The following is a 21,291-nucleotide window of genomic DNA, read 5'->3' as shown; positions in this document are numbered from 1 at the left end:
TTTCTTTCTTTCTTTCTTTCTTTCTTTCTTTCTTTCTTTCTTTCTTTTTCTTTCTTTCTTTCTCTCTTTCCTCTTTCCTTCCTTCCTCCCTTCCATCCTTCTTTCTTTCTTTTAGTTTTTGACCAGACATTTTCTTCTAAAGTGAATACCACTTTTAAAAACCAATATAGTGAAACTAAAATTTCAACAAGGATACAATATCTGACAATGATGATCATTGTTAAACATTAGCTAATTAATACTTTTTATTAGTGATATATATGCATATCTATATACATATATATACTTTTATGTGAACAATCTCTTTTAAAACCTTATAGCTATAAAAACAATTAATAAATATGTCTTTTTAAAAAATAATTTTAAATGATATTTCTAAGTTGAGCATTAAAGTGGTAGAAATCTTAAAGGCATGTAATTGAATATGTTTGAAAATTTACTCACTAAACCAGCTACTTCTGAAATCAAGAGCCACCAAATAACATAAAAATGTTTCAATTTAGGTTGTTGATGATTACATCTTGGATTATTAAATATTGGACAGTCAACAGTATACATAACTCTTTATAATGAAGGTTGAGTTCATAAACACTTAGATATTCCATAAAAAGTAATAGTATGGCATCATTAAAAACAAGGATTATGTTGCTGCCTTGTTTTGTTTCAGTTTAGCTAGACTTAAGTGGCTGCTTTATGAATTATTCAAGGTTAGGGTTAAAGGAAAGGAAAGCTGATAATTTTTTTTTCTTTTGCAATTTGAGCTATTGCATACTTCAAGACAAATGCTCTGAGAATCAACTGAAAAAAGAAAAATCAAAGTATACATATGTATTTTAAACAAATGATTAACTTCCTCATATAATTTAGTGTATTTTAATCACACCAAAGGTCCATTTTGGGGGCTCCAGAATCAACTGTTATCTTCCCACTTCAGGCCAACATTATTAATGCAATCCATCGAAATACTATTATTTTCTTTTTGCTCTTATGTGATCAATATTTTTAGAAATATGAGAGTTACTTTCAATAATAAACAAATGATTATGGTTGATGCTTTATTTCCTAAAGAGGGATAACTGGTTAAAATGCAAACTCAAGAACCATTAGATTAGGTCAGACCCATGGCTGACAGAGCCCAGTGGTCTATCTTTGATAATGAGCCCAAGTCAAATTTAAGGTGAAGGTGCAGCTATCCTAGAATTCTCACTGTAAATATCAACATGTTCTCTCTGACTCCATCCTTTTACTCTATATAAATGATTCTCAAAGCTCTAACTCCAAACTGCCAATTGTGTAATTCTACTTACTGACTCTTAATCACCTTAAAGTCTATATGTGTTTACTCTTTCACACAAGATTACTTGCCAGTTTCTATCAGCATTTATAATGATAGAGTTTTGTCATAGTGTTGTACATTAACATTTCAACATCCTCTGTAAAATTGTCTTAATTCATAGTGTAGTATTTAGCTTGTACTTCTCAATTACATGAATCTTCAATCCATCGAAAGACTTCACTTTCAGACATGATAGAATAACAGGGGTTTTAACCTTCCTGACTCCAAAAACTAGAAAACCAGGCTAACATAGATGAAACAACTATTTTCAGACATTAAGCCACAGGCATGGCAGAGCCATGACATCTCAGAGAAAAGAAACGTATTACAGGTCAGAGAGCTGAGATCTGTGTGTTTGTGTGTGTGTATGCATATGTGTGTAACTGAAAGCAGAGACAGCTACCTCACTGAGTTGAGGCAATAGAAATCAGAGTTTGGGGAGTCTGAGGAGGCAGGAATTTGTGAGGCAGATTTCTAGAAAGAAGAGAGCTATACAGACAACTCCAGTTGTCTTAGGGATCTTTTGAGTCTATGTTGGTTCCTAGAATATGCATGAAGGTGAGCTTCTATGAGGCTGGTTAAAAAGTTTTTGGAAAGCTGTCTTTCCAGACTCATAAAACTCTGAGAATCCTTCAAGTTCCTATCAGCAACAGTGGAGTGTCCAAACTGGCCCTCTGGAGTCTTAGGTTCAGATGTCAGAGGGTCAGGCCTTAGTAATGGGGATATGGGTAGTCTTTTTTTATTTTTTTACATTTTTTAAATTTTATTATGTTATGTTAATCACCATACATTACATCATTAGTTTATGATGTAGTGTTCCATGATTCATTGTTTGCATATAACACCCAGTGCTCCATTCAGTATGTGCCTATCACCGAGACTATACTTTCAGGGATCATTTCTATAGTTTGTTACTAGTAATGGGGATAAATGACCCCTACAGTAAAAGGTACTCTGGGACTACCCTAACAAAACTTAAAAACAAGTCTCAAGATGATCAAACTAAACCCAAAACAATTCAAAGGTCTACCAGAGCAAAGCACAATACTTCTTCAAAAAAATAAAACTCAGACACTCAACAACACAAAATACAAAATCTTTAGCATCCAATAAAAAATTCCTAAAGATACCATGAATCAGAAAATATGACCCATAACCAGGAGAAAAATTAATGATATAAAAAAAGAATCGAAGGGAAGGTCTACAGATGAAAACTAGATCTAAAATAAAAAATACACTTTATGGATATTACAGGTGATAAGACTACAGAAAAACAGATTTGTGAATTTAAAGTTGTAGAAATAGTGAATATCCAAAATGTATTATAGAGATGAAACACTAAGAAAAAAAACTGAGCAGAGCCTCAGTAAGTTATGTGATAGTACTGAGCTGTTTAATATACACATGCCTGGAGTTCCACAGGGGTAAAAATATTCAAAAGAACAACAGCCAAATATCTCCCAAATTTGATGAAAATTATATCATTCCACAGATCCAAGAATCTCATTGAATACTAATCAGAATAAACAAAAAGACACCCAGACACATCATAATCAAATTGTTGAAAACCACTGATAAAAAGAAAAATCAAGGAGCTCTGAGGCATTGGAAAAATGCTTACATTGTAAGAAGAACAGTGAAGGAGATGTTATAGCTACAAAGCAAATTAAAAGAGAAAAATTAATATTTTGGTGAAAATGCAACAAATCCTAGAACTTGTCTCTTTGTTTTTAAGCTAGAAGTTTGAATGGAGCTAGTGTTAAGGGTTTATGAAGGCTGCTGTTAATAAAGATAAACTATAAACTACAGCTGCCCCACAGAACTTTCTATAAAGATGGAAACATTCCTTACCTGCACTATCTAAAATTGTAGTCAATAACCCCATGTGACTTTTGAGTACTTAAATGTTGCCAGTATGAGTGAGGTACTGAATTTTTAATTTTATTTAGTTAAAATTAAAGCAATATTTTAATGAGTTTCTATACCCAAAAAGGCTAATAGGACTCTGGTCTTTTAAAAATATAGAGATTTACTCTATAAATCAGAAGCAATTATGTATTTATGTATTATGTATTATGGAGTATGCTTTTGGTCCCAGAAACTTACAAAAGATATGATGGTATTAGATATATTTCAGAAAAGAACAAGTAAAAATTTAAATAGTTGCCATATGAAGACTAACTTAAGAGTAGAGTTTTCATTCTGAAAATATCACACTGAGATGGTGAATACTCTATAAAATCATAAAGAATGTGTTTAGAATAGCTAAAGATCTGTCTATGAAGGAGATTTCTAGCCTTGAATCTAAGAGGGATACATTAATTTTTAATTAAAGACAACATTAAAATTTACTATAGAGAAAACATTTTGGAGTAGACGAAATTAACATGGCTGTAAATTCGACTCCTCTTGATTTCATGGTCCTGAATTTCCAACCTTAGATTTATTCAGACACTCATACTGAACAAAGAATGAACAACAACAACAACAACAACAAATAACAATAACATCAAGAAATACCCAATTATTCAAGAAAGTGAGCCAAAAATACTAGTTCATGCTATATTCAAAAATCTGGGAAAAGATGAAAAAGATTCAAAAAGAAAAAAGAAAAAAATATTATGCCCTAAACGTTATAATCTGTTAAAGTCTAGAGCTAGTACTCAAAGAAGTCCTAGAATACATGCTAAAACCTTGCAAATGTTGTAATTTCTGAAAAGAGATCATATCCGGTTGAGAAGACCAGAGAAAACTTCTTGAATCAGGAGATATCTGAATTCATCATTAAAGAGTATTACAAAAATTCAATGAGCATTTAGTTAGTTAATCTCTTAGTATGCACAAGAGGACAGTCGTTTTCCAAATACTTTAACTCATCTAAATGTACTTGAATATTTTTTACATTTAAAAAGTTGGTATAAAACTGCTTAGATTTATAATTATAAAAAGGGAAAAATTGAACTGAAATAAACAAATGTATTTAAGCATCTTCTCTTGGACAAAATAAACCAAAAGAATGTCCCCCCAAAAGTCTGAATTTATTCTTCAGAAAACCATCCACAATTTAGGAAGACATAACATATCTACTAGGGCAGTGACGGACAATTCTTCAGTAGAATTCATAATACTTCATAAAGACTATTTTGTGAAAAACCTTCAGATGTCCATTTGCCATGAGAGAATCAAGTATATGTGGTGATACCTCTATCACTCATAGAGATAAAAATCATAATTATAATGAATATTCAATTCTTAAATCGCAAACTACTTCCTACAATAAGCCAAAGGTAGCTTTTAAAAGGAAATATTTTAAAGAATATGTACAAACAAAGGGAAATAGACACATATGGAGGGAAAAAAAGTAATCCTAACCTGAAGATATTTACTGTTAAAATTTTGGTGTATTTTCTTTGTCATTGCTTTCCAGTACTTAGAAGAAAAAGAGTTATAAATTAGAAAAAAAGCATCATAATCTATATGCCAAGTGCCATTGTTTATTATTTCAATACTCATTTTATTATGCTGTTAAATCACCTTATTGGATGTAACTTATACAGTCACATACTAATAAGCTATACCATCATTTTCTTCATTCTCTTGAGGAGAATTGAGCTTGTTTCCAATTTTTTCAGATCACCAAAGTCTCTTAGATGAACAATGACAAATTTAGTGAGGATAAATTCCAAATACGAAAATTCCTTGGTCAAATAGGAAAGAAAAAAAAATCCCTCTAATTTAGTTATCAATCCTCAGCTAGAAAATTTAAACACCTTTCCACTACCACCTGTATTGGCTGTTTTAATACACTCAAAGTAATTTTGATGCCTTCCAGCTCTCTCCTACGTACTACGTTCAAAGTATTTTCAGATTCACTAGGTTGAATAGGAAGAATAGGCAAACAGACCATAAACTAAATAAGAGAGGGATATTCTGATCTCTGAAATGAAGTAAATGAAGTTTATGAGCTTAGCTAGACAGGCACTAATATCGGAAATAACATAATTGCTTGTGCTCAGAAAAAAATGAATTAGTGTTTGGAGTTTCTCAGGCATATCACCAAAGTCATTATTATTTAAAAAATAACAAAACTTATTGTGATTTCCTTTATTAAATGCACACTTTATTAGGTCTACATATTATTTTTTATATATTGATGTTACAAAGTATGTGTTCAATGTTTATTAAAAATTAACTGTTGATTATAAAGAAATTAAAAACACTATTAAAATATTTGACCTTTCAGCAGTCCTGCTATCTCAACATTGCAATTCAGTTACTACAATGAATAACATTCGGAGCAAAAGTAAAATTTCCTATTCATTAAGTTTTGCAAACACATTAATTATAGTCACATCAACGTATTCTTTATGAAACTTTTTTTTTTTTTTACTATATACCTCAGACACTGACTGTAAATTGTGGCAATAGCACACTCTAAGAAGCAAGGAACCCAGTTTCTATTTTCCTTTTTAACTACAGTTTGTGTGTAAAGAGATTTAAAGATATAAAATGTTTTTAATAAGGACTCACTGGTAATAAGGGTGATATGATAAACTTCATAGAAAATTAATATGAGATATTTAGGAAGAAAAATGGCTTAGAATGCCACTTAATGGAATATAGAAAGGTTTTAAAAATTAAGCAAATGATAGTATTTCATTCCACAGTTCAAGGCAGAACATAAAAATTTAATGAAATTATTATAAGCAATAGAAAAATAAAATTACTATAAAAATAGGAATGGAATTAATTTTGTAAAGCAAACAATGTTAGCTAAAATATCTTAATAGCAGTGATTATGTTTGAGTAGAACCATTAACTATTAAGAAATAAATATTTTTAATCTGAAGATTAAGATTAAGTAGTTGACAGGAGAGCAAAAACAAATAGATATATATAGGTATAAATAATGTAACAACTGTAGTTACAAAAGGTAATCACTTTGCATTGGTTATTCTAACCATAAATTGGAAATCAATAGATATTAGTGAGTCAACATTTCAAACTTAGTTAAGAATTTGAAATATTAATCAACTTCTGTGTTACACTGAATTAAAATTATTTTGGAAAATGTAAATTAGTAAATGATTCAAATTTTGTAAACAAGGAGTAATGGGTAAGTGTTAAGCCATCCCCTGTGAGGTATTTAACAAGGTGTGGCAGATCCAACCATTATTTGGGAGAGGGTTATGGTCTAAAGAGACCATCACCTTGGTTCATGAGAGGTCAGACACGTCCATGTGTAAATCATGACCAATCTGAAAGAACACTGGTTAGACCAGGCCGAATATCAAGAATAAAGTAGGGAACAGATAGATAATCATTACAATTCCTTTCTTTCCTCAAGCATTAGTCAACTCAGGCTGCTAAAACAAAATACCATAGCCTGGGTAGTTTAAACAGCAGACATTTATTTTTCACACTTCTAAAGGCTAAAAGTCCAAAATCAAAGTGCCAACTGATTCAGTTCCTGGTAAGAGCTTTCCTCCTGGCTTGGAGAAGACCACCTTCTCACTATGTCTTCACATGGTAGAGAGAGGAGCTCTGGCCTCTCTTCCTCTTCTTATAAGGATACTGACCCCATCATGGGAGCCATACCTTCATGACCCCACCCAAACCTAATTACTCCCCCAAAACCTCATCTTCAAAAAACATCACATTATGGGTTAAGGCTTCACCATATGAATTTTGAGGGGACATAATTTAGTCCATAAAAGTTCACATCACCCAAGGATAAAAACCTACTTGTGTTTGGAGTTTTCAGGAAATGAAATAAACTTTATTTGAGCCGTTACAGAGATTGTGACTGGTGTTATATCTATTATTTCAGGGATCATGTAAGCATTGTGTATTTGATCACTAAATCCAAGGTATAAGATTCCAATGTGATTTTTACAAATAAGGAAAATTATCAACTTTAAATTAAAAAACAAAAGGATTCAAAGAGATAAAACCATATGGTGATATAACTCAAAAGTATTCATTTCATGGAGTTATCCTGAGGTATACTCATATTCTTTAGAATATGAACAAATTGGTATAAATCTAGGAAATTTGTTGCATGTGATGTTCTTAAAATCTTTCTCCTCTGCAAAACAGATCCTTCAGTCACACAAGTTGTCTAAGATGTCGATTATAATTACACTTCCAAGATAACTCCACTGGTCAACATGACCTAGGCCGAAGACTGTTTTGAGTTATATAGAGAAGCCGAATCAACGCTGATTAGGCTCTTTCTACTTGACTAGGGAAAAGAAGTCAGTCAGGGATAGTACATTTTGTGATATAAGGGATATATAGCACTGACTGCTATTTGAACCATTATTTGGTAGAGGGCTGTGGACCATGAGGTACCATTACCTTGGTTTCTGACTGGTCAACCACATCCATGTAGAAACCAAGACCAGTTTGAAAAGACAGCTGGGACCATGCAGTCAGAATAAAGTATGGGAGAAGTAATCTGATTAGTGTCACTTCATTCTTTGTCACATAACCTTTCTTTTTTAATGCCTTTTGTAAACATTGCTAAAAGAGGTTCTATTTAAGAGATTTTGAATTTTCAAAAATGGTCCATAAATCATTAAAACTATTTCAAAAGTAGTTATGCAAAACTTACTTTATATTTAACAAGCACATAGCACTTATTTACCTGCCATTGGTTTAAGAGCTTATTAATTATTCACTCAGAGTAGTTAGGAGAGGGTTCTACCTTTTCCCTTCATTTCCTCTGGGATCTGGAGTATTTCCAGAAAAGTGTTTCAACTTACATGAGGAAGACACCAGTTTGGGTTCTATATTGAGAGGCCTCATCACCACTGTAACTATTCACGTTATGCAGAAAGGAAGAGCCACAAACTACTAAGACTTAGCCTGTGATTTATATTAAGAATGCTAGGGAACACAGTATCTTAAGAATGCCCAGAGATGATTCTAGTAAATTTTTCCTCAGAATTTGTCAGATCCACCAATTTACTGACTCCAACTAGAGTTGCCCTGAAATAATATAAAATAGACTAGAATACATATAACTTTGTAGTCACCTTCTTCTGCAGGTCACATGATAATAAATGGTATGATATAGTTCAGATTAATACAATTTAATAATGTAAATATGGACATTCAAAGCAAAAGCATCATAATATTCACTTCTAATTGATGTATTATATGAGGCCGGCAATGGAGAAATAGAAAGAGGATTGTTCTTGGGTATTCACTGGGATAAAACTGTGCTCTCTGTTCCCCATATTCCTCCACTGAATCAAACATCTTTCTCTATTTTTATTTTTTATTTTTTTAAATGTTATTTATTTATTTATTCATGAAAGTCAGAGAGAGAGAGAGAGAGGCAGAGGGAGAAGCAGGCTCCCCGCAGAGCAGGGAGCCCGATACGGGACTCGATCCTGGAACTCCGGGATCATGACCCGAGCCGAAGGCAGACGCCCAACCATCTGAGCCACCCAGGCGCCCATCTTTCTCTATTTTTGAACTCTTAGGGCGGGCGCCTGGGTAGCTCAGTTGGTTAAGCGACTGCCTTCTGCTCAGGTCATGATCCCAGAGTCCCGGGATCGAGTCCCATATCGGGCTCCCTGCTCAGCAGGGAGTCTGCTTCACCCTCTGACCCTCCCGCCTCTCATGTGCTCTCTCTGTCTCTCTCATTCTCTCTCTCTCAAATAAAAAAAAAGAAATAAACTCTCAGGTAACTAAAATTGCCGGAGATAAACACTGTCATGCCCACAGGAGAAATTCACTCACTCCTAGTTAACAGGTCCTTTCCACTCTTGTCCTCTTGGTTCAAACTGTCAATCATGACAGTTCCCTCAGGAGTTCAATTCGGACCACTAAGTGATTTCATGTAGGCTACTGAACTGCCCGCAGAGATGAACAACTTTCTATCATTATTGATGTGGCTTTGGAAGACTGGCCCAGAGTAAAAGGTTTTAAATCCCACAACCAACCCCCTGACATTTCTGTGCTCTCCTGAAATATAAATAAATGCCCTACAGTAGGTGCAATGGTGAATTGCCCTCCACAAAACTGAATATTTAGGGTTGTATTAAGTAGCAATAAAAATGATATAGTGAAAATGCCTACTGTATGTCTGGATCAGATAAAGTTCCTGTTTACAAGTTCCTTAAACTCAGCTGCTCTGAAGGCAGATGCAGCTTCATAAATGAGAGCACCTAGCAATCTAGGTAGTGCCAATAACTGATTCAGAGCATGATTTCTCTTTGGAGGAATAAATGCAGTCCCCATTGCTGCAATAGTCTATGACAATACACACAAAACGTTCCAATTCTTCTCTACATAAGACAGAATCTCCACATAAGGCAGAATCTCCACAAAACATTAAAAAATCCCAGGAAATGTAGAAATTAAAAATTATGGATGCCCTTTTCTGCATAGAAGCTAAGGGCTATTATTAATTATCACCTATTTGTAAGCTTAGTAAAAGTTACGATTTGTTAAGACCTTATGCCACAAATAATAGTAAGGAGAGAGTAACTGTAGGTACGAGATGACTGTGCCACTTAAGTGTCTTAATTCACTAGACATTTGTAGTCTCCACATAGACTTTATAGTAGTTTTTTTTAACTGTTTTAATATTAGCATAACTAGTATAAATTATCAGATTTGGGGAGGGAATACTACCTTCATTTTTAAGAATGTTGCTGTTGGATTTATACATACAAATATCATTAACATTTATCAAACTAGTACTGTAGTATATTCTACAAATTATCTACAGTATTCTTTAAAGCTGATTAAGAGTACATTTTTCACGATGAACACTGAATAATGGATAGAATTGTTGAATCAATATAATGTACACCTGAAACTATTATGACACTATGTTAAGCACACTGAAGTTAAAAAAAAAAAAGGAATTTTTCAACGTTTACCTTGTGATTGGGTTTCTTCCCATGAAAAGTATAACCAGCTCTGCCTCTTTCTAGATGAGTAATTAAGCAGATATGTAACCTCTGGGATGCTCAGTTTTCTATCTGATAACTTCTCTGGAGCTTGATTTGGACTCTGATTTCTAGTGCTTTCCACCAGGTCTTTCCCAAATTGCTTCTGCAGGGACCTCTGGAGATATAACACAGCTTCTAATAATATTGTATCTGAGATCACTGTAATTTTGTAGTTAGCACGTTTTCTCAAAAGATGTTCTTGTGAATCAACATACTGAAGAGGTTTTAATTAACAAGTGACACATCACAGCCTTGGTTGATATTTATCTTGTACTCATGGAGCAATTGAGATTCTACAGGTATCTTGCTTTTGGTATTATGATCTAGTCCTTGAGTATAATGGCATATACATAATAAGGACCTGATATCAGAAGTTCTGGCATCTTGGTCTATACATGGACTTTCGGAAATGACTTTCATGTTTCATCCGTCTTCTCTGAGCCCTTGATTTTGCAAGCGAAACTCACAATAGCTTGCAGAGGAGCCAGGATGATTATGTGGATCTAAACTTCATCTGGGGCATACATTGCATGTACTCAGTTAACAACATTCAGTGTTGGAAAGGCTCTTTTTCAACATTTGTCAGAAATTTTTGAGATACTGCTACAATAATTTTTATAATTTCTGCTATAAATAACGAGATCGTCTGTGGGGGTAATATTCTGGGAAGGTCAGACTCCAGAAATTGGCCAATTCTACACAGACTGCTGCATTTACGCAGCAATATGATATACTGGGCTCTTATTAGCTTTCAAGCTGATGAGACAGAAATTAATATTCATATGGTAAATTGCACACACACACTGATAGCAATGGTTTATAATTTACAAATGTCTATACTAAACCAACATGATGGGATGTAGCCAGATCAGCTCTATGTCTTTCAGAACAATATGAAAATTGGATCTGCAACTGGAGAGAACCCCATCCTGAATAGGGAGATGATCTACAGTCAGATATCCTCCTGGGGATTGACCCAGGGAAGCTTACACCTGAAAAGGAGAGAATGGTGTTAGGTCTTTATACAGTCTTTGTCTTGCAGTTAATCCTTTCTTCACATTAAAGAGACCTTTAACCTTGGCTTCACATGAATGTTTGTTCAATAGAATGGTCATTGAAGGGTTTCAAAACAAATTTCACATATAAATTTTTCTCAGAATGTATTATTATTTAAAATATTTCAAACTATACTGCTAAGAGATCATGTAGGTCCAAAATATAAGCAACAAAATAGCTTCTTTGGGCTGTTTCATTTAAGATAGTTAAATCTCTGGTCAATGAGTTATACAAAGCTTTGCAAGGGGGGATAAACTCGTTCATTTGATTTTATAGATAATTTTAGTGAGAAATATGTAGAAACAAAGTGAACTACATATGTCCTGTATCTATCCTTTCATGCAGCTCTTATTTTCTTATAAGTGAAATGCAGAGTTGATGTATATTACACATTACATGTATATGTATGTGTGTGTGTATATATATATATAATATAAATTTTAACACTTTTATATCCTTTAGCTCAGGGTGCTGAACACATCAGGTGCTTAACTCTTGTTCAGTTCACTTTTAAATTTGTAAATGAAAATTAAAAATGAATGAATGGGTGGATAAATGTCTACAATTCTTTTTGCTTCGTATTGAGATTATTAGTTTGCTTTAAATATATATATATATATATCTACAACAACACTACTACTCCAACTTCCCAACCAGGCAAATAACTTGATTTTTTAAAATAATTTTGAAATAATTTTATAAGACAGTATTAATTGGTAAATCCATTGCTTTCAATGATTGCATGATGAATTTTATTCAGAGTCAAAATTCCTGAGAGAAGTAACCAGAGATTCTGTTGGAGGAGAAAATCTGACAGGTTAACATCTATAAAAGGCTCTGTCACATCTCATGGGCAAGAAATGTGTTTTTTCCCTCTTGTGTCAACTAAAAATTTATTCCATCCTGGTACATACATATTCCATCTCTATACATATATAGGGTACAATCACAACCTTTGCATGTATAGGATAAATATATGTATTTGCAAATATATATTCATAAACTTTCTGGCATAACCCACCATCTAAATCAAATAGAAGAGCCTATGCGCATTAAATATATATGTAAACCAAACAGGTTGAAATACACACTGGAAGGGATTATCATATTTCTGTAAAGAAGAAGTACAATTTTGAGAATCAAAGTTATGTAAGAAATATTTTTGACCACTATTGTTAATGGTATGTATTGTTAACCATCCTCACAATTTTTGTGAAGTTTTGAAAGGAATATATGCTCACTACTGAATTAAGGGACATGCAATTCCATATTTGGAATGGATCTCATTATTTTAAAATGGTATATAAAGACATTTCTCTCTACAAAAACATTTTAGCATCCATGAAACACGACAGATTCAAACAGGAAAGAAGAGCTATTTAAAAAATTGGATGGGGAGTGGTTGTCTCCATTGTATAAAGAAAAAGCTTGTATTTTACTGAAGTATAGTTAGAAATAATAGCTATCACTATGTAGCTATTGTTTGGCTGATAGCTGTGTAGTTTATTCAGTAAAATAAAACTGAGTATCGCTTAGGGTCATAAAAACAAACAGTAATGACCTCGGCTTTGCAAAGATTTATACAGAAAAACATAGGTATTATAACTACATAAGTAGGTTTTATAGGCTTGAGAGTCCAGAAGCCAAAATGATTTTTAAAAAGATTGCTGATACTTTCTTACCTACTGCATATTCAACAGGCATTATTTGTAGTGTTACCTGATTATCTCTAAGTTCCCATAAAACACTTTACATATAACAGCCATTTTTAGAGGACCATCTGCTAGAACTCTAAGGGCTCTCCAGTGTAATTCCTCATTTATAACGAAACTAGCAACTGCAAAACCCTGGTTCTTTCTGGTGTGACCCATGTCTGTAGGCCACGATCCACACATCACACAAAGTCTGCTAAGAATTTGGGCTGAGGACACATAATGCCAATCCTTGAGATAAAGCAGATGTACACTCTTAAATTTTAAAAACACTGGAGATCCAACAAAATGTAACATTCAAAAGACCTTAACTCATTAATAGTTCTTAAGACTCTTCAATGATAGCAAGTTCCTAAGTATGCCATTATTTTTAGAAGTATTGTATTTCCTTATTAAAAAAAAAAAAAAGTGGGCGCCTGGGTGGCTCAGTTGGTTAAGCGACTGCCTTTGGCTCAGGTCATGATCCTGGAGTCCTGGGATCGAGTCCCACATCGGGCTCCCTGCTCAGCAGGAAGTCTGCTTCTCCCTCTGACCCTCTTCCCTCTCGTGCTCTCTATCTCTCATTCTCTCTCTCTCAAATAAATAAATAAAATCTTTAAAAAAAAAAAGAAAGAAAAAGAAAAGAAAATCCAGGCAAGTGTCACACACTGGTGTTTCTTCAAAGAAAGAGTTTACATTAGATAACTTTTCATGAATATGAAGTTTCTTCCATATTTTATATTTTATGAGAGAAAAGGGTTTATATTACAGTGATTATCAACAAGAAAGTTATAGAATATATGCATACTTTAAAAAAATAAAGCATCGAAACCTGATTTAAATGTAACAAGATATTACATTTCCTGATAATCTCAAAGAAGAATGTTCAGGAAATGTCCCAAGGTCACGAGTTTGTGCACTGTAGAGTATAATCCTCCGTGAAAATAGCAGCCACGTCTCCCACAGACACCCACCATTTGTTAAATACTGTCTTCTGGCTGGTAAGTTACTTCACTAAAAGACAATGGAAAACTAATCCTTATTACCTTTAGTCATTATGCGCATTTTAAACATTTAAAATGCGATATTTCAACAATGTCAGAGCTTACCTATGTTTTGCTTTGCACATATAGACAGTGTGCTAAGATAAGGAAGAAGCATAATCGAAGTTGGGTGAATCGGTCAGAAGTTACAACCTCTAAGCAGAGAAATGACAGAAAAATGAAACAACCAGAAGTATGAAAACCTCTTAGATGCGCGAAAATTAAGAGGGGAAAAGAAAGAAGAGCCCGGTAAAAAACAAAACAAAACAAACAAATACGAGACCTCTTAAGTTTTTAGGTAGACTAGATCCTGCCAGTTATCTATTGGGTTATTTACAGCTGCCCCCTGGTGGGTTCCAACATTTGTCAGATGCTTTCCTAGATAGTTCATAAGTTACCACTGAACTAAAAAAATATAGCAAACAAGATAGTATTATCCACATTCTACAGCCTGAAATATTATACACGCAGAAACCAACTTCTCCAAGGGAACATAACTATGAAATAGTGGAATCTGGATTCAGACCAATGTCTGCCTCGTTCCATTCCACCATACTATTATTTCTTATACCATTCACAACACATTTCAAAATTTCAATACTGGAGGATTAGACAAGGAATCAGAGCAACTCAAATCTAAGATTCTCCCTTCTCTTTCTGAGAAGATCCTCTCCTTTGAAGCATCACACTGAAGCACTAACATAACCCCAGTGATCCATACATCCATAAATTGAAAGATGTGTCCATCCAGGCAGATAACCCCGTACCTCTTTAAACTGTAGCATACAATGCATTGTATCGTTTTAAAAATTTTGTTTCTCCAACCAAACACCTTTTTATGATATGGTATACATGTCATCAACATGGTATGTATATTTTTCACCAAGTAAGGCAAGCAAATGTGTAAGTAGAAAAATATTTGTGCAATCCCAAATTTAGTTATTTAAGAAATGTAGTTGTTATCATGCTCATTTACATGTTCATGGATATTTATCCTACTTAAAATCTGGTTATAACTAATCCTTAAATTCCATAAAATATATCTAGCTAAGTTGAAAAGATTTGCCTGAACCCCTTTATTTACTTTTTTAAAAAAAATATTTTATTTATTTATTTGACAGAAAGAGAGAGCGAGCACAAGCAGGGGGAGCAGCAGAAGGAGAGGGAGAAGCAGGCTTCCCACTAAGCAGGGAGCCCGATAATGCGCTCCATCCCAGGGTCCTGGGATCATGACCTGAGCTGAAGGCAGATGCTTAACAGACTGAGCCACCCAGGCGCCCCTGAACCCCTTTATTATTATGATTTTTATAATGCATCATAAGCCTGTTATAACAGGAGTAGCAATAGTCTAAGAGTCCTGACCTAAGGCAAAATGCTTAATTTTTTGGGATTCTTGATGTCTTACTAGTAGAGTAGAATGGGTTATGCTTTTTATGAGATAAAATCCCATTTCAAGGCAAACTTTGAAAAATTCAGCTTTAAAAAATATAGATTATTTGTATAGTACTTAGCATATAGTACTAGTTTAATAAATGTTGATGATTAGCCTATCTGTCACACTACAGTTCCTTTCAAGATTTTGTTAAATTATGTTTTGTATTTATATAGCAATTCAAAGCTCACAAAAATGCTTAACTATTATTATCTTGTTGATTCTTATCTTCTAACATTGTGACATAGATGGGACTTGCACTATTGGTGTTGTTTACATGGAAAGCAGCTCAGGCTAAAATGTCAGTGATACTGATCATATGGCTAAAGGGTTGAGTCTCAGGCCAGCTAACACCTACTTCAGCTCTTACATTCTACAACATTCCTTCTCTTTGTGATGCATATTAGTACAAACCACTGGATTAAGTCAATTGTTATTTTAGTGAGGGTCTCAAGCACACGGAAAAATGTTTAACCTTGATCATGAATTAGAGGATCTTATTTTCTTCTCAAGGTGTGTGCAGTTGGTATTAAAATTCTATTCTGAAGGATAAAAATCTTAAAAAATAGTGTTTCTGAAGTACCATAAGACCTTTTCAGGTGTCTAACACGCCTTCCCTTAATTTTTTTTTTCTGAATCATTTCCCTTTACAATGATAGCGACAAGAGCACATTGACTCTAATGCATCAAGTTTTAACAAGTGTTTATTTAAATTCTTTGACACACAGTCTTAGAAATGCCAGTCATTAATCTACTGCCAGGTATCAACTGGTGAAATATGTCCTCAATTTTTCTCCTTTGGAGAGGATTAGCACTGTACATAAGGCCTGCCAGAACAAAATCCTAAAATTCCTTTCCAGCTAAATGCAAAATATACTGTCATCAAGACCTAATAAATACTGTGTGAAATCCACATTCAAACAAACTGCTTTTAACTGTCTCAATAGTCTCTAAGTCATTGGCTAGAGCTCACCTCTACGAATCCAGAGTAAGACCTTCTTTGTGCCAAACACATGCTGTGCCCTGCCATTGGAGGGTAAAATAAACCTCCGGTAGCTGTTAAGTCACTCAAACTTACCTCCCCTGTCACAGAGAAACAAAAGCGGCAAACAAAAACCCCATGAGCCTGGACAATCCATCCTTGATGGCAAACTAATATACTTTGTACTTAGGTAGATCTTTTTTTTTTTTAAAGATTTAATTTATTTATTTGACAGAGAGAGACACAGCGAGAGAGGGAACACAAGCAGGGGGAGTGGGAGAGGGAGAGGCAGGCTTCCTGCGGAGCAGGGAGCCTGATGCGGGGCTCGATCCCAGGACCCTGGGATCATGACCTGAGCCAAAGGCAGACACTTAACGACTGAGCCACCCAGGTGCTCCCTTAGGTAGATCTTTTTATTTCTTTCTAATTGCAAGATACTAACCAGATGCCACAGCCTGAATTTCAGACTGGAAGCCTATTAGTTGATACTACCCAACCACAATTTCTGCATATTGGTTTACTATAGAACTGCATACGTGAAGAATCCATAACTGGATTTGGGTATCTGATAATTAAATAATTACTTTTAGAATAAAATAGGTCATGAATGGACCAGTGATGCCTGTGGTCTCACGAACTAAGAATTATTAATTCAATTCTGGGCACGTGTAGAAAATAAGAATAAATCAGAACGGAATTTTACTTGCACTCAATCCTATTTCTAGATCTAGTGGATAAATAGGCTTTGGGGATAGTATCCTAGTGATTCTAGACTGCCTCTGGTTAAGTAAAGGACATAAGGCAGGAAAAATGCAGAGTAGGAGCAGTGGAGGACAATACAAACTCTACCATCATTAATTTGCCCACACAATGAAAAACAAAACCAAAAACACTCTAGTTCTATAGTATGTTTTAGACACATTTTCCAAAGCACAGTGGTTTCCAGATAAATATCAGCTAGATGACAGCTTTTCTCTGATTACATAAGCATATACATTTTGAGCTCTGCTTTGTGACAGGCTTCAGATGTAGAAACTTATATTACCTTTGTTACCTTCAAAAGAGAGCAAAATATCTGATAACACAAAAATTTAAAGAACAGATTGATTTAGGCTGAAAGGATTCAATCTAAAAATGATATTTCAACCCGGTAAAATTTTACATGTATTCTAGCTCAACTAATATATTTAAAGGCCACACACAGTATAGGGTATCTTATAGATGTAGATTTTTTTTTTGTCTGTTGACTAATTTAGATCATATTTTTGGATAAAATACAAAGAAACTGGAAATTAGTCTACCGTGACCTAATACACTATTTTACTTAAATTTCAAAATCATTTTTAATTCTGAGATTTAGAAAAACTAAATACTTTCTTTTCCTAAGAATAATTATTGTTTCATTTAGCTGACTAAATGTATTTTCAAACCTGAGAAAATCTAATAATCTAACACTTCACAAAATATTTTGATTATTAGTGTTTTAGAAAACAATACTTTGAACTACAAACTTTGTAATAATTAAGACAAAAATAAAACTTGGAAAAATCCAATTTTCTTTGAATTAAATTATAGATATGGAAGCAATAAGAGAATGCTAAACGCGTAGAATCTGAAATCAGGAGGGCTTTGTTCAAGTGGCAGCACCATTTTCTAACACCTGCATGTCCTTGAGAAAGTTATTTAACTTCCTTCACCTTCATTAACCCTATCTGTAAAATTGAGGTAATGATATCACTTTTCTCATAAAATTGGAATGGAGATGAAGGTAATTATTATTATACTGGGGTACATGGTAGACGCTTAAAATATTAGTGACAGCATGGTGATCTAGTTGGAACAGAGATGGTCATTAAGGAAGAGTAATAATGATGCATAGAAATAAACCAGAAGTTCCAGAGAATGGTATCATTCTAATGTCATGGTTAATTTGTTCAGTATTGACTTTGTCATTTCTACCATTAAATAGTGATTATGGAGTTCTGTGTTATAGTATGCTAATAAATATAAGGAAGATACAAAAAAATACAAAAACAAACACATAAAAAACCCTATAGTTACACTTGAGTAAAAATGACAATAAAAATTAAAATAGCCACCATGAGATGAACCATGAGAGACGATGGACTCTGAAAAACAAACTGAGGGTTCTAGAGGGGAGGGGGGTGGGGGGATGGGTTAGCCTGGTGATGGGTATTAAAGAGGGCATGTTCTGCTTGGAGCACTGGGTGTTATATGCAAACAATGAGTCATGGATCACTACATCAAAAACTAATGATGTAATGTATGGTGATTAACATAACAATAAAAAATTAAAAAAAAAAAGAAAGACTTCAGAGAGCTTGAGTGCCCCTTCAACCAGGAGGGTACTCAGCTCCAGTACAAAGTTGCCACCTCATCCCCAGAAACTCAGAGCTCTTCAGTCCAAGAGGGTGGAGAAGCGTAGCTTGATTAAGCCATCAAGACATCTCATATAACTTTATGACTATGTGTCATTGTCAAGAGAGACTCCTCCAGCGATCCTTCCCAGAGCACAGGAAAATCGTTCTGTAGTAAGTCATCGCTTCTACCTCTAGAAGAAGTAGGAGACAAACCTCCAATGTCTGACTCTCTGGAATGAGTCATGGATCACTACATCAAAAACCAATGATGCAATGTATGGTGATTAACATAACATAATAAAAAATAACCCAAAAAATTAAAATAGCCACCATATATTGAATATCCCCATGCACAAGGTTCTATTGTCAACATGTTTATGAATCTTATCTCTTTAACCCGACTGCCTAATAACAATTGTAAAATTTTAACATTTGATTTTAGATTTTTTTTACTTGATACTAAATCATCTAAAAATTTGCATATTATTCTATGTTCCTTTTTATTTATTTCCTTTCCTGAAAAGATTTTTCACTGATAAAAGGAATACAATTTATTGTTAGTATATAACAAAGTGAAACAACACCGATGGGTAAAATGGGTAGCCTATTGTCATTTCCCTTTACATTTTCCCATTAATGATTTTTAACACCATTTCATGTATTTATCATCCATTTGCTTTTCCTCTTTTTTGAATTGCCTGTTGGTATTATTTGTCCATTTTTTAAAAACTGGGTTAATGGTATTTTTCTTATCAATTTTTAGGTGTTCTTTGCATAGTAAACATTGTGATTCTTTATTTTACTTAAGTATTTCCAAAATTATTTTTATCTTGATTTTATGGTGCTTTCATTAGCAAATAATTTTTATTCTTTTTCTTAATAAAGATTTATTTATTTACATGAGAGAGAGAGCACAGGGGGAGGGACAGAGGGGCAGAAGAGAGAGAATCCTCAAGCAGATTCCCTGCTGAGCGTGGAGCCTGATGTGGGGATGTGGGCCTGCATCCTGGGGGCCTGAGATCATGACCTGGGCTGAAATCAAGAGCTGGCTGCTTAACGGAGGTGCCACCCAGGTGCCCCAAGGAATTTTTATTCTTATGAAATTAGATATATTGATCTTTTCCGTTAAATTATTTAGGTTTCATGTCTTGATTAGTATATATTCCTATATTTTTCTAAGACTTCATTACTTAATCTTCTGAGTTTTTACAATCTTCTGGATATTTTTGGTTTGTATTCATTATTTTCATAGGGTTAGAGGTGTTACTGATTTCTTACAGATGGATGTCCCAATATATCAATGCTATGTATTAACTATGCTATTATTTCTTCCACTGTAAACAAATGAGGCCCCTTAACATATTAAATTCTCATGTATAATTTGATATTTCTCTAGAATTTTTATTCTAGTCAACAGTATTTTCTCTAAGGCTGTGGCAACATTTGTCATTATTCTAATGTTAAAATAAATGGGTCAAAAGATTCCTTAGTATTCTTCCTTCTCAAATTCATTCTTCAAAATATACTCTAAATTACTTTGGCAGTTACTTTAAGGAGTGGGGCTTTTATACACAGGTATCCAATCATCACACTTTACTCCTGAAACTTACATGATTTTATATGTCAGTTATATCTCAATAAATCTGGAAAAAAATGAACACTAGACATCACTTTTAAAGAGGGGCATCTGAAGCTCTTCCCTTTATGACTAGGAATAATCTAAGTGGGTTCTTTATGACCACGCCTATTCAGCATGTCACTGGAGGTACCAACCAATTATATAAAACAAAACAGGGCGCCTGGGTGGCTCAGTCGTTAACCATCTGCCTTCAGCTCAGGTCATGATCCCGGGGTCCTGGGATCGAGCCCCGCATTGGGCTCCTTGCTCAGCGGGAAGCCTGCTTCTCCCTCTCCCTCTTCCCCTGCTTGTGTTCCCTCTCTTGCTATGTCTCCCTCTGTCAAATAAATAAATAAATAAAATCTTAAAAAAAAAAACCCAAAAAAACAAAGTGATAATTTCACACACAAACACACACATGAAAAGTGGGTCTTTGATGGGAGTTGAATTAAATCTATAGTCTAAGAAAAAGACCATTTTAATATTAATTCTTCCTAAACAGCAAAATTTTCAAAGCCATTTTTTAGGTAATTTTATGATATTCGGTGAAGTTTAAAGTTTTTGTAAATAACAACTCCCATAAATAGTATTCGAAATAATTTGTTTTTTTTTTACTCATGATAAATTCATGTTTGTTTAAAAACATGTAAAAAATGAGAAAATTAAAATATACAGAAATAAAAATAACCTCAAAAATATAATTAATTCTGTCATATTTTCTTCTAATTTATTTTTAATCAATTTTTTTGCAAATAAAATTTTAGTATTTATTTATTTTTT

General features: G+C 33.8%; 1 protein-coding gene and 1 pseudogene across 10 annotated transcripts in view; one reads left to right on the top strand and one right to left on the bottom strand.

Moving 5' to 3' along the window:
* RALYL (RALY RNA binding protein like) overlaps positions 1–21,291 on the bottom strand; it is a 682,789-nt gene that overhangs the window by 357,514 nt on the left and 303,984 nt on the right. The window contains exon 1 of one of the 10 annotated variants that reach the window (XM_073892722.1): positions 4,424–4,520. The exons of the other annotated variants lie outside the window; for them this stretch is intronic. The gene's annotated coding sequence lies outside the window, so the exon portion shown is untranslated. Of the gene's footprint in view, positions 1–4,423; positions 4,521–21,291 lie in introns of those variants that run through there. 10 annotated transcript variants of the gene reach the window in all.
* On the top strand, positions 2,213–2,301 carry LOC112823764 (small nucleolar RNA U3; annotated as a pseudogene).

The sequence above is a fragment of the Callorhinus ursinus genome, unplaced genomic scaffold (assembly GCF_003265705.2).
Source record: "Callorhinus ursinus isolate GAN/ISIS: 27379988/994484 unplaced genomic scaffold, GSC_fseal_2.0 scaffold5, whole genome shotgun sequence".
Lineage (NCBI taxonomy): Eukaryota > Metazoa > Chordata > Mammalia > Carnivora > Otariidae > Callorhinus > Callorhinus ursinus.
This window is presented reverse-complemented; position numbering and strand designations above follow the sequence as displayed.